The following is an 11,459-nucleotide window of genomic DNA, read 5'->3' on the forward strand; positions in this document are numbered from 1 at the left end:
GTTTTTGTTTTTGAAGCTTATTTTATATTTTTTAAAGATTTAATTTTACATTAGTTTATAAGAACTAAGGTAACAAATCCAAGGATAGCAAAAATCAATTACTGATGTTGTCATAGAACCATTCCATAGGTCAAATAAATTTATATTCTTACTTGTATAAGAAAAGGGAATGTTTCAACTATTCATTAACCATTCAACTCTTTTCTTGTCGGATAAAATGAAACACTAATTTGAGTTTTTATTTATTAGACTAGGCTTAAAGAAACAAATGTTGTATTAATTTTCAATGATTAATTTTAAAGGGTCACTGTGGTGTATACGCACTATTTTTTGAAACAGATATGCGTTGATTAAGAAAATCTTTTCTTTTGTTAACAAACTCTAACGGATACGACCATGAACTTAGAAGAAAGGTAGGTCTTAGAACTTTTGGTATACAAGGAAGAAATACTATCATTCAGTTGGTCTCAAAAAAGAAACAATACAAATACTGGAGACTTGCTGCCGCTTCCTGATTCTGACGTCAACCCATTGAACACAATGCGGATCTCAAAACAGATAGGGATGGTTTTGATTCCCTCTACATTGAGATCATAGCAGCGTCGGATAAAAAAATTGCAAAATGGTTCAAATGTCCATGTAGCATTATTTTGCAGCATTTACAAAACAACAAAATTAAGACCCGGTGCACACATGAGTTTTTTTGCACAATTTTATTCCATATAAATCATAAAGCTGCGTCAATTTGCCACTTTAGCGGTGACGCTGCGTGAATTTACAGCTCTTTCTCTCATTTTTTTCCGCATCGTCACCGCAACAGCAGTAAATTGACGCAGCGTCACCACACGAGCGGCAGATTAACGCACGGTTGGGGTCAAAATTCTGCTTTCAAAATTGTGTTTTTTTTTTTAATTCTGCTTTTTTCTTAATTCTGTTTTACATAATTCTGCAAAAAATTATCACTACCATATCAATCATCCTACCAATTTTCAAGATTTTACAATAATTAGAAGTGCTCTGTAATATTTGATAAAAATCAGCACCACAAGACACATCTTTGTGCCAAACTAAAAGTTTATAGCCCTTTATCTCAGAAACTACTCATCCCAAGTAGCTTAAATGTGATTAGTTTTTTTTTGACTAGTTTAACAAATGAAGCGAGTTTGAAATTTCTGGCATATTTAATGTAGAAGTTAAACGGAGGTCATAAATGGCCTGATTTATTTCCTATAATTAAGGTTATAGTGCCAAAGTTACGAAAGAACTTGGCAGGTGTTTTGATCTCCAAATCGTTAGTACTACTTGTCCAAAAAGTGAGATTTCCAATTCTGGCCAAGTCTATTGTGCTTTTTAGAGCAAAGCCTGATAGATTGCAAATTAAATGGCGAGCGAATTAATAAACAAAAAATACAAGCTGCAATATAAGACCTTAAAGAGTCATGCGTTCCTTAGCAAAGAAATTCAATTCTGACCATGCAAAACAGAAAAAAAAATACTCTACGGCAACCCGTGAAGGAGTACCTAAGTATAAACTTTTATGTGAATTCTAAATATTCGGTATCCTCCCTGCAGCAGAAACAACTGACTGAATAGACTTTTTATCTACTTTATCACGACAAAAAAAAGTCATACATATATGTACATAGATCAATAAATCTAAGTAGAATCTCTTATTGAAAGTCCTCAAACAGCAATGATTGAAGCTTAAACTTAGTACTAGGGGAGTTACTTTAAAGATACAATTGATGTGAATTAAATTTGTATCTACTTCAAAAACAATCCGAACCCTTACCACCATAAATGTATCGCTAATGGCCTAGAACACTCTCAGATACTATCAGAGAGAAAAAAAAAATACAAATTAAAAAAAATTTAATTTATATTTTAGAGAAGTATAATGGTTTGCCCCTTGTCCCTTGTTCAAAAGATAAAGTAGAAATGTTTTTTTGAATATACAAAAATAAAAAAAAAACAACCCCCTCTTGGGGCCACTCTAATGAGTATAACCCATCAATTCAATGTCCAAAGTATAAAGTTATATGAGTACATTGAAAACAAATATTGCCGGTAATTATATATGTTTATTGGGGTTCACTTCTCCAATACAAATAGAATGAAGATTATTAAATTGAAGCCCTTTAAAGAGTGATCTTTGATAAGTGGGTGGGTGCAGTGACTTAACTAAATAGAATGACAATTCAAAATAATGAACTTTGATTTGTTAGAACTTTTCGGTTGCATTGAATTACGAATAGAGTCGGAAATAATGTCGGAGAAATGTGTGTACGTGATGCAATGAAGTATATTATTATGTCGTCGAATTTTGTTGCTATGAGTAATAACCTAATCCAATTGAACTTTTGTATAAATATATATTTTGATTAAAAAATGAAAAATATTTGTATATCTGCGATGTAAATTTTAGTCTGATTGATTTTAATAAAATTGCTCTGCAAGGCAAAGGTTAATGCAATGTGAATTCTTTGAATGATAATAAATTTTTGAGATTATAATTCTTGGCTTCTATATGACTTAATCTTTTGGATACGTGTGTGAAGTCATTTTATTTTGTGATACTGTGAGTAAGAACATATTTTTTTTTAGATAAAGTCAAATTTCTTGGAAATTGGTTAATTTGTATTTACTTATGGTTGATTTATTGGACAACATTTCGTCGCCGTAAAGCAAAATTGTTCTAAGTCACAGAAAGCAAATTTTACAGGGGACGATTTTTAAGTTTCAAATTGATTTAAAGCGACAATTTTCTGCTCGTTTGCCATTCAAGTTATATTTATTATTATTATAAAGTTTGTTCTTTTCTCTTGAATAAAATACACAATTTTACCTCATTAGTAGGTGAATATTTTTTTTAAATATTTTTTTTAATCTAAAAACCCAAAATTGGACATAGAACAATTCCTATACAAGTACGTTTTTTCCTTAAATAAAAAGTGGACTTAGAACAAAATATGATGGGACTTAGAACAATCAAGAATACTCGGGCTCATTTTCAAAAGCCTACTTCCCTGTTTTTATTGTTTTATGTCCCATTAAATTATATTATCTGCGGATTGAAATTAGTAAAACTGCATCATTAACTCATTTTCGGTAAAAAGTGGATTTAGAACAATTTTGCTTTACGCCGTCGAACGATTTGTAGTTTTTTTTATTTTGTTTAACAGGAAATGTAGACAGGCAAATGAAAACTACCCATGTTTTTATTTAAATGCACTAAGTTGATAAGGTATCTCTCACAATAAAACAAAAAAACCCTAGATACAAAACGACGAAAATTTCTCGAAAGTTAAAAAAAAATTATTAATAATTGAACTTTTTTTAAATTAAAATTGATATTTTTGAAATTTATCTTAATCTTCAAATTAAGTTACTAAAACGTTTGGTACAAAAATTCTTGTTGAATTTAATAGCTTACAAGAAACTCAGAAATAAAAAAAAACTGCTCTATGGCAAGTATACTTAACAACGTTTCAAAAAATGTTTGTTTCATTTCAAAAATAGAATGTAGAAGCTTATTAGCACTAGTTTTATTTAATCAAAATTGTTAGAGCCGCTTTGGAGAGGAACAACCTTTTCCATTTTATTCATGTGACAAGTAGGTACCTTGATTTCTGTTACCCATCTAGGTGATCACCCGAAACCCTTATCTACCAAGTTTTAAGCAAATCAATTCTGTTGCTTGGAAAATGAATTTTCTAATTTCTATCAATCGTATTTTTTATTATTAAAGACAATTCCATAATCCATTGAACGCATTTTTCGTAGATTGTCATCTTCACTTCATCGCATAGTCGATATAAAATATAAATCAGTTTAGAAAAAAAATATACGAAAAGACGTGATTTGTTTGTTTTTTTTTCATACTCTTTGTTATATGACTTAAGATTAACGATTAAGCAGATTTTTTTTTACTCAACTAACATGTGCCATAAAAGTGACTTGATTCCTATACAAACTAAATGAATTATCTTTAACTGATAGTGGAATTTTGGGAGGGAACTCAAGTGGTTAGATATTTATGATACTAACTTGTCTAAACTAAACTAAATTGACCTTTTGAAGTTTGGACTTGTTTGCTTAGTTTTTGTGAGATATGGTGTTTAAACCGAGCAGATTTTAATCACACACGACATTCCAATTTGAAACAGTTGTGTAATGTAATGTAAGTAATTTTTTTTTTCAAAAATAAACCAGATGAGTCAACTTACGTCCCTAAAAAATTACCCTAACATTCAATAAATTCAACCACGCGCGGTTTGGTCAGAAATGTTTTTTAATTACAAAAAAAAAAAAAAAAATACAAAAAACATTTCAGACAGGTCTATTTTGTAGATTGTCATATTGAGATATACCAACGTTATCGATCCAAGATATATGAGTTTTTGCGTGTTAAATTCCTATTTGAAAATATACGCACCTTTTATTAATTTAGTGTTCTGATAAAATAACTCCTAGACTTTGACTTGGCACTTTTAATTAATAAGGGTTGTAAATATAAAGATATAAGCACAAAACCTATCCTAATTTAAACATACAACACCTTCATGAGTGTTAATGTTTAAAATAGTGTCTGATACTTTAGTAGGGTGACTCTCAAAAAGTTGAGTACATAGGAATGAAAATAATGAAATACACAACAAAGTTCAATGTAAAAATAATTATTTGGACTTTGGATTCAGAATAATTTGTTGCGTCACTTTATAGCTACACAACCATTGCTGGCGTGCGTCGTCGTTCAGTCGGGTGATACTAAAAAGAAAAACATACGTGTAATTGCTACAAACTATAGTAGGTACTTAGCCTATAGAACTTTTATTTTGCATAACATTTCTATGAAGAACTTTGGTCATATTCTGGCGAACACAACAAAATTCTGAGAAAGTTTGTTATTTTTCTTGATTTTTAATGATGATTGAGTCATCATCATTTCAATTTAAACTACGCATTATGCAAAAAAAAAACTATAAGAATAAATTTAAAGCTTATAGCAATATTGTCAGTTTTCTCTTATAGACCATGTGGTAATTTCGCAAATTATGCAATAAAATGTGAAATGTGGAGTGTTTATTGCTAATTGCAAAAATTTTGGCTGATGGCTGTATACGTAAATAAACATAACTTATGATTTTGGACTGTTAAAAAAAAATCAGCAAAATAATTTTTTTATTATTTAAGTTTTTGTATTGTCTTCTTAAGTTCTTATTTTGCAAATTTCCGGGGTATTTTTATACTATGCTTAATATTTTTTTCCGTTTTATATCTGCGTTATTCATGGAACTGTCAGAATGAAACTCAGCATTAAATTGTTTTTCTGATTGCAGTGGTTAAAGTCAATTTTGCTATATTTCTCAAAAGTACATAGTCAAGAAAAAATAAAATGCACGACTGGGTCGCACGTACTTGCTCTTGTAGTTCAAAGCATCTTTATCTTAAATATCTATTGGAAATTTAAGATGTTGTGAAGAAAAAAAAAATAAAAACAAAAAAAAAATCGAAAGTTAAAAAAATTCAATTTTTTTAAAATTTTTTGAAAAACTTTTTTTTTTTAATTTTTTTTTTACATTTTACACTTCAATACCTATGATGTCTGTAAATTTTGAAAAAATTGACTTATGCTTTGATGAAATATATGGACTTAAAAAACATGTCAATTTTTGAAAAACGGCAACGCCATATTTCCGCTCTTGGCATTTTTTGAGAAAAACTAAAAACGCAGTTTTGTTGGAATCAACGCAGTACGCACACCAAATTTAAACGAAATCGTTAGAGCCGTTTTCGAGAAATTTGAAATACCTCGAAAACGTTATATGGGAGATATGCGTTAAATTGGAGATATTAAAAAAATAAAAAAAACGGACCTAGGGAATTACGTAAAAATCATCTGTACCAAGTTTCAAGCAAATTCATCCACCCGTTTAGGCCCTAGCTCGATGTACAGATGGACGCACAGACGCACACACGCACAGACCGACGGACGGCATGACGAAAACCACTTTTTTGATCTTCTCCATCATCGTAATTTTGGTTTTGATTAAAACCTCGATTTTTTTACACGAAACCAATACTTGCCCTATAGAGCAAGTAAAAATTAAAAATTGAAAGGTATTGGTTGTTGCTTGTTATAGGTTTCTGTATTGTTGAAATGTCTGATCTGATATGCAAAAAGTTATTGAAGATGAAAATGCATATGGGTAATTCCATGAAAAAGTGGACACGAATTTTGAACAAATTATGCAGTCTTTTTTACTTTTTTTATTAGCAAATAACTATTTACAAACGGCAACTCTTTATGCAAGTTGCAAGAAAAGATTCTTTGTTGTATTCCCTTATGGATAGACATAAGATTCATGGAGTTTCATAATCTTTAAGCATTTTTATAGCATGAGCTTGCCAACAACAGAAGAATTTCACATGAAAATGACGGAAAAACAAGCAAACTGAAAATATGATGAGTCTAATAGTGAAGATGACAATATCCCCTCGTGAGTGCTAAAATAAGTTAACATTTAAGCAAGCTTCGTTACACACTATTCGGTTAAAAAAAAACTTGAGTGAAAATGCATCTTTTCTTTACTTTTAGAACCACAAATCGCAGGTAACATGAGTTACCAAAATAATGTAACGTGAGTTACCTAAATATTTTAAAATTTTTCCTCGAAATATTGAAAAAATGTTTGGTTTTGTCACTCATATTAAAAGTTTGTAATTTTGTATGTATGGAATCTTCATTGAAAACAAATTGAGATTCTTAATTTCACATAAAAACTTCATACTGTCGGACTCTTAAAATTCGTGTCCGATTTTTGTAACGTGAGTTACCATCAAACTTTTATTTTTCCCAAGCAAATGTTAAAAATAAAGACAATTTTTTTAGTTAATTATGAAAGTAATAGTTATGCTCCATTCATGGATAGTAATTTCGTATCAATTTACATTAAAATTGAAAAAAAAAAAAATATTTGTGTGTTGGAAATTTTTGTGAATGTAACGTGAGTTACCATGGAATTGCCCATATGGGTAATTCCATGAAAAAGTGGACACGAATTTTGAACAAATTATGCAGTCTTTTTTACTTTTTTTATTAGCAAATTACTATTTACAAACCGCAACTCTTTATGCAAGTTGCAAGAAAAGATTCTTTGTTGTATTCCCTTATGGATAGCCATAAAATTCAGGGAGTTTAATAATCTTAAAGCATTTTTATAGCATAAGCTTGCCAACAACAAAAGAATTTCACATGAAAATGACGGAAAAACAAGCAAACTGAAAATATGATGAGTCTAATAGTGACGATGACAATATCCCCTCGTGAGTGCTAAAATAAGTTAACATTTAAGCAAGCTTCGTTACACACTATTCGATTAAAAAAAAACTTGAGTGAAAATGCATCTTTTCTTTACTTTTGGAACCACAAATCGCAGGTAACATGAGTTACCAAAATAATGTAACGTGAGTTACCTAAATATTTTAAAATTTTTCCTCGAAATATTGAAAAAATGTTTGGTTTTGTCACTCATATTAAAAGCTTGTAATTTTGTATGTATGGAATCTTCATTGAAAACAAATTAAGATTCTTAATTTCACATAAAAACTTCATACCGTCGGACTCTAAAAATTCGTGTCCGATTTTTGTAACGTGAGTTACCATCAAACTTTTAAAGCTGAAACACAATCACGCTTCAGGGCGTCGCTTCGTTGCGTTACGTTGAGAAATCCTCAAAGCGCGCTTCTGTCACTTTGACTTTGAACAGCTGATTGCAACATAAAATCTGCTGTCAAATAAAAAAAACACAGTCACTCACAAAATTATTGGGCCAAGTCTTTATCTTGATTTAATTGTGGAAAAATGAAAAAGGATATTAATGTGTTTAAAAAATGCATAGAAATTTGTTTATTCTTTAATCCTATAGTTATAAAAACAAAACCAATCAAAATATATTGTTTTTAACAATAAAACTCAGTCTAAAACATCATTAATTTTTTTTGTTTTTAATACGTAAATTGTTTTGATTTAAAATATCCCGATGTCGTTTTTTTGTGCAAAATCTATATAGAGAAATTAAAAAACACACGTAGTTTTGCAATAATTTATTTTTTTTTATTCACATTTGGCGCAATAATAATGTGGGTGACTGTAACTATGTCTGTTAAATGTCAGAAAGCTAGCAAAAGTTCAGTCTGGTTGAACTTTTGCTCGCTTTCTTACGTTTCCTTACGTTTGTCAAAAAAAGCGTACGTAAGAAAAGCGTCATTGTGTGAGGATACACAGATTTCCTATAGTTGAACTTTTCGCAGTTGTCAAAATCGACGGCAAAGCGTGATTGTGTTTCAGCTTTTATTTTTTCCAAGCAAATGTTAAAAATAAAGACAATTTTTTTAGTTAATTATGAAAGTAATAGTTATGCTCCATTCATGGATAGTAATTTCGTATCAATTTACATTAAAATTGAAAAAAAAAAATTATTTATGTGTTGGAAATTTTGGTAACGTGAGTTACCATGGAATTGCCCATATGGTGAACAAGACTTCTAATTATTTCCACATTAAGAACTTAGATAATTAAGAAGAAGGATAATTTGATGGCCAAAATGGGCAAAAATCATAAGCGGATTGCATTACTATTGCATTACTAAGCTATAGAATTTTAGTATATTTCGTTAAAATTTGTTCAATAAACAAAAATGTTACTCATACACCACAGTGACAAATAATTAAGTTTAAATTAATTATAACCAAAAAAAACATATTTAAAGTGCTTTTAGAGCCTTGTGCGTGTTAAAATGGGGGAAGACCCTTTCAATTTAATGATGTTCTTTTTGCATTTGCTTGACTTTGGAGTTATAAGGGGGGAATATCTTTTTTCTTAGTTCGCGGTCTTATCAGAACGTTGTATAATTGTTATTTAAAACTTTTTAATATAAATTTAAGCTTATATTAATTAAAAAAGGTTTTAACTGCCACTTGCCACTTATCTGTCATACATATATGTATAATTCTGCGAGACCTTTGAAATAAAATGTGTTAATCTATCTGGAAGTTGTAATTGGAAGTCTTTACAGTTTAAAGTCAATAGGTTAGGTGGAGACATTTAGGTGGAGCTAAAATCCAATTTTTTATACTGCCTTGGAGTGCCTTTTAAAAGATGTCATATAATTTGCAAAGGAATAGCTGAAAATATTAATTGCCTAATTCAACATTATTTATAGGTGGCTATATGGACTGCCTTAAATTTTGTAAATCACTTTCAAGTCTAGGTCAAGGCTGTAGAAATGTATACAAATTGACACACAGATCTTGAGAGCTCTGTTTGGTTCCAAATATGTAAAATTATTTTACCTTATTAAAAAATACCTTGAAATAATGTGCCTTATGGCCAGATTTCATCAACATAATTTTTTCAATCACCCTTTTTTGAAATCTGCATCCAAATTTTGGTGACAGTATAGCTTTTTTTAGATAATCTATATTTTACTTTCGATTGTCTGAACTAAAAATAATATACATATAAGCATACATATAAGTAATGCAAAGACAACAAGAATTAATAAAATGCAAAAGTCAGCTAAAAGCTAGCTGGGAACTAGGTAAGACTCGCAACATGAAAGTAAATGTCCACGTTTGTAGCTAAAACTCAAGTAAACCTAATGTCACTTATAATAACGTATACTTATTGCATTTATATGTTCAATTATTTAAAGAAATAGGGAAACTCAATTTCTACCGGGCAATTGCATTTGAAAAAAAAAAAAAATATATAAAAATTTATTATAAACTGACCCTTCATAATGTTTTTTTTTTATATTACATGTGCATAATAGATTCGTTTATATGTCTTTTGTTTGCTATTCTCTATTTTTTTTCTAATTTTCGTATGTAGGCAAACAAATTCTCATGCAACTTGTAACATAGCCAGGTGAATTGTGTTATTCTTTGTTGCAATGTCCAATGACCTGCGTTTATAAACAGTTTAGTACTTAGTCTTAATAGCGCCTGGATTCAAATTATGACATCATAGTCATAAGGTATTCGAAAATAAGGTTTTTGAAACTTGGAATGAAGGTTAAAAATATAAATTATAATAATTAGTACCACAAAAACTGGGACAAAAATGGGATGGCAATGAAAATAAGATAAGTTTTTTTTTTATAACAGAAACCAAGAATGTAAGCAGTCTATGAAAATGTTTTAGGCGAAACGGTTGTTTTTATCGGAAATAAAGAAAATTTGCGATTAATTAATCAATTAGATAAGTTGTACCCCTACGAATTAACTCTCTATTTAAAATATTGTCTTAGTCACGAGAGTTAGGAATAAAATAAGTCTATATAAAAGTTTAACATGCGAAAGGGTGTTTTTTTTAGGTGTAGTGAAAATGTGGGTATATTGAAAAAATATTAGTAATAAAAATGGTACCCTACTGAAATTCAGCAATTATGTTACTTTTGAGATTGGAAGCATGAATTTAAAATATCTATGAGAATATCATGGTCTAAAGGGTGTTTTTTATTGCGATATAGGTACTATATGTATATCAAGTTATGCATTCGTACAAAAAAAAAGTTGAGATAACATTTTTCCATGACATTACGATGGTAGAGAATGCCAAAAAAGTGGGTCCTGAAAGTCCGTCTGTCAGTCTGTCTGTATAAGGAGCTACAGCCTAAACGTATGAACCGATTGACTTCAAACTTGATATGTAGCATTTTTTGGAGACTCTCCAGAGGGGTTTTTGAAATTAATTTTTTTTTTTTGACCAAAAATAACGGTACTTGTCATATACCGATTTTAGTAAAGTTGAAATTTCTCAAAAACGGCTCCAACGATTTTGTTTAAAAAATTCAAATGTAAGTTTTAAAACAAGGTCTATCTTCTAATGAAAACATTTTTTTTTGGAAAATCATTATTAACGGTACCTGCCATAGAACCGTTTTTTTTTTTTTACAAAATAGCATACCAATTTTATTTTAAAACTTTTTTTCCAAAAAATTATTTATAAAAAATTAGTTTTTTTAAAAAACGGCTCTAACGATTTTGAAAATTTTTTTTCTAAAAATGCATCTTAATATATCAATCAAAACTGCATACTTGTTTTGGAGGGCAATTCGATTTCAGATTTTATTTTATTTTTTTAAAAAACGAATTTTTTTTTTTACCTATATAGTAGGTACCTACATTTTCCAAATTTCTATATAAAAAGTCTTAAAAATTTAAGCAACTTTAACTCTAAGAGCAAGTTCGTGCGACCCAGTCGTGCATTTTATTTTTTTAATGATGGGTAACCCGAATAAAATTTGGTTTAAACGTTGCATTTGGGATAGAAAGTAAGAATAAACTGTTTTCATAAAATAATTTTTGATTGAAGGGTGTTTTTTTTTTCGAAGAGGCTGCAAATTGACCGTGTATATAACGTCGAAGAACTTAAGTATAAAAGTTCAATTTGC

Source organism: Episyrphus balteatus, chromosome 2 (genome assembly GCF_945859705.1).
Source record: "Episyrphus balteatus chromosome 2, idEpiBalt1.1, whole genome shotgun sequence".
In the NCBI taxonomy this organism is placed as follows: domain Eukaryota; kingdom Metazoa; phylum Arthropoda; class Insecta; order Diptera; family Syrphidae; genus Episyrphus; species Episyrphus balteatus.